This window comes from Cucurbita pepo, chromosome 9 (genome assembly GCF_057944985.1).
Source record: "Cucurbita pepo subsp. pepo isolate OVF chromosome 9, ASM5794498v1, whole genome shotgun sequence".
Lineage (NCBI taxonomy): Eukaryota > Viridiplantae > Streptophyta > Magnoliopsida > Cucurbitales > Cucurbitaceae > Cucurbita > Cucurbita pepo.
The window spans coordinates 9,348,522-9,352,607 of NC_141806.1; the positions used below are offsets into that span (position 1 = coordinate 9,348,522).

The 4,086-nt window shown below is 31.2% G+C and overlaps 1 non-coding gene across 1 annotated transcript; it reads left to right on the plus strand.

Annotated features, from left to right (window-relative positions):
• The first annotated feature begins 1,221 nt into the window (after positions 1 to 1,221).
• TRNAR-UCG (transfer RNA arginine (anticodon UCG)) lies at positions 1,222 to 1,295 on the plus strand. The gene has a single exon. It is a non-coding gene; the product is annotated as a tRNA-Arg (tRNA).
• The last annotated feature ends 2,791 nt before the right edge of the window (positions 1,296 to 4,086 follow it).

Consider the following 4,086-nt stretch of genomic DNA (forward strand, 5'->3'; position numbering starts at 1 on the left):
CTAACTATATTCTTTTATCAACCACTCATATCCATAGTACTTCAAGATGTAACCTAACCTTCACGTTTCATGAACAAATCTTACTTCTACCGATTCACAAATAATGCACACATATCAGTATATATGACACGTGCAGAACCACGGGCATGTGTCAACATCAAATATAACCATGTCAATAGTAAGGTCACTTACCTCGTTAGCTTAAGTTGTTGTCACGAATATATCCTTAATGAAAGTTCGATTATGTCCCTTGAAATCCAAGTCAACCTATGTGAGCTCATGACATCAGTTTTAAGTTTGAACCCAATAAAATTATTTCTATAATTTAGATTGGTCCATTGTTAAAAGTAAATGTTAGGTACCTAATAATTATATTTTTTTTTATTAAAAATCTTATTTTCTATGATTTTGTATAAAACAACTGATAGAGTTATTTCAAGTTATTTTGGGTCTGTATTTACTTTTCTTTCTATATTTAGTTTAAGTTTTTTAATACGGGAATCTTCCTTTTTTTTTTTGTATGAAAAATTCATTTAAATAATTCATAACACGATGCCATGGACTTAAACATTTGCAATAAAACCTTAAAAAAAATAACGAAAAATAAACAACGTGAAATTTATATAAAACAAAAAAGAATAAAACAATGTCCTAATCTAACTTAAGGACTACAAAATAAATAAAATGCAACTTATCGTAACACAAGTTCCATGGTCTTTAATGTGACGTGTGGGCCGTGTGTAGGAACCCCTGTACTCAATAACTGGCCCGACTATTGGCGTTATGAAATGAAGTCACATGAAATGTAGTCATCAACTGTACAAGAGTTCATTTCATTCTCTTGAAGGCTTTCTAGTTCAGGCTAAATTAGATGTGTAATACTTCTCTACACATGGCCCACACCTACGAACGTGGGCCCACTAGGCAGGCTCGCACGCTCCCTAGGCCTACTGGTCTGGCTAGCACTCGCTGAGAGTTGTTGCTGGACACCCGTAGGGAATAATGATTGTCGTAGCATTATGGCGAATAAGATGATCACAATCAGTCTCATGAAGTACGCGTCCGTGCTCATCATAATGGGGCAGTATCTCGATACACATGAACACACAATTATGCATCAGGTCCCCATACTTTCCATTACGGTATGATAAGTAGGAATTCAAACATAAAAGTATAAAAATATATATTTATATTAATGTATTTGCATAAACTTCAAAAAATGATTGCATAGCGCAGTGGATTAGCGCGTTTGACTTCGGAACAGAAGGTCGTGGGTTCGACTCCCATTGTAGTCAACATAAAACTACATTATAGTCACTTACGTGACTCATCCACTCACTCTAACTTGCAATTACGGGACCTATCATCATAACGTACTAGGACCTAAGCCTCCTTTCATTCTCTAGTAGCTCTCAGTGCCCCAGAGCCCCAGACACCCGTTAAGGGGGGTACAAGGTCACAACATCTTTTTCGTTTTTATTATTGTTTAATACAATCCCTCTAGCGAACATATCATATCATTTTTCATATCATTTTATTTACGAATCTGAGTCATACTGTTATAGGAACGTATAGCATCCTAACCATATCGTTTTATTTACGAATCTGAGTCATACCGTTATAGGAACGTATCCTAACCATATCGTTCTATCATTCTATCATAATCATATCCTTTTCTATACATAACCTAACCATATGCTATGTCAATCATATCTTAGTCATATCGTTCCATTACGTTTATCGCATCCTTCTCGAATCCTATCTCACACATATCATTGATTATGTCAATCATATCTTAGTCATATCGTTCCATTACGTTTATCGCATCCTTCTCGTATCCTATCTCACACATATCATTGAACACATGATGATGTAAGAGTTATCATATCATTCACGTATCATAACATATACATAACATATCATAGTCATATCCTATCTCACACATATCATTGATTATGTCAATCATATCTTAGTCATATCGTTCCATTACGTTTATCGCATCCTTCTCGTATCCTATCTCACACATATCATTGAACACATGATGATGTAAGAGTTATCATATCATTCACGTATCATAACATATACATAACATATCATAGTCATATCGATTTATAAACAATTCACACATGAAGTTTATGACACATGCAAAACCACAGGGCACGTGTCAGCATCAAATATAATCGTGCCGATAGTAAGGCCACTTACCTGATTAGCTTAAGTTGTTGTCACTAATTTAAAGTTCAATTCTATCCTTTGAAATCCAAGTCAACTTATGTGAGCCCATGACATCAGTTTTAAATTCGAACTTGTACAAAATTATTCCTTTAATTTATAATGATTATGTTAGATTTCATGTGAACATTAGAATATTTGCATGAATAAAAGTCCGAGATATTTAAAGTTCAATTTTTTTTGCTGGGTTTAGTTCTTTTCACCCTATCTCCATTTTTCTTTTTATATTTAACTTTAAATTCTATTTATTGAATCTTTCCTCTTTTTTCTATTAGTCTTGGTCTTTATTTTATTTTTTCCTCGGGGTTATTTTCTTTTCTCCCAGTATTTAATTTTAATTTTTAATTCTTTTGTTTTATGTGGAGCTCTTTTCACTAAATCTCCATTTTTTTATATTTAGTTTTAATTTTTAATTGTTTTATCGTAGAGTTTTTTTCCACCAAATCTTTGTCTTTATTTTCTTTTCTCCCCATATTTAGTTTTAGTTTTTAATTCTATTAATTGAATCTTATCTCTGTATTTAGTTTTAGTGTTTAGTTCTATCCACTGAATCTTCTTTACTTCTAAATCTGATTTCTTTTTTTCGTTTAATTTTGTTTAGCCGTTTAATTCTGTTGGATGAGAGTCCCACAGCTAATTTAAGGAATGATTATCAGTTTATAATCAAAGAATACTATCTCCATTCGTATGAGGCCTTTTGGGAAAGCTCGAAACAAAGCTTATGCTCAGAGTGGACAATATCATACCATTGTGGAGAGTCGTGTTCATCTAACATGGTCTCAGAGCCATTTTATTCTCTCTCTAGCATAACTGATAGTTGGTGGTGATCATCTATCATGGTATCAAAGCCATTTTATTCTCTCTCTAGCATAACTGATAGTTGGAGTAGGGGCTATTTTTATATTCTTTCTCTAGCTTTATATGTGAATCTTTTCCAATCTATTTTTTTATTCTCTCTAGCATAACTGGTAGTTAGAGTAGGGGTTGAAGAGTGATATTTGAGGAAGGAGTCCTAAGATACCAATGAAGGAAGGGATGGGTTAATTATTTATTTATTTCTTTATTATTGTTATAATTATTATTTTTTGTAAGTCGTTACAATTAAAGAGTTGGACCTATTGCTCAAAATAACAATGAAAGCCTTCAAATATTGCACAATTAATTCTAGAATAACAAAAAAATTTAAAATTCTAATTTTATCATTCTTTTTACTCCTGGATTTTATAACATTATATCATAATATAGAACAAAATTTGCACATCATTTAGTCTTGTGGTATAGTTGGTTATCATGTTAGTCTAACATACAAAGGTCTTCGTTTGTTCGCTAGTAATATTGTTCTTTCTCATGTGGTTGAATGATTTTATGCATAATATTTTAAAACGATAACTTGGTCTCGCCATTTTATTTTGGGTACACTGCAAAGCCTATGATATCTTTGTTGACTCGAAATAGAGTAGACGAGTCAAACTGTATTCTTATGTATATGAACGAATTTGTTAACACAAATTTAAAAATACTCAAGAATAAGATTGAAAATAAATTGTTTATTTAAATATTGAATTGTATTATATTCATATTAGGAAATGTCCCTAAACAAGAGACTTCAAAACAAAATTGAAGAGAAAAGTGATTTAAGAGTATTTTTTAATTTTTTTTTTTTAAATTATGAGTATTAACAAAACGTTTGAAAGTTGAATTGTATTTTCAAACAAGATATTAACGGTTTCATCTCACTAACAATAAACTTATTTTTTTATTTTTATTTATTTATTTATTATTATTATTATTTTTTAAGTATATTGATGAAACATTTCACGGTCTAAGGATATTTTGTTTAAACACTAAAATTTA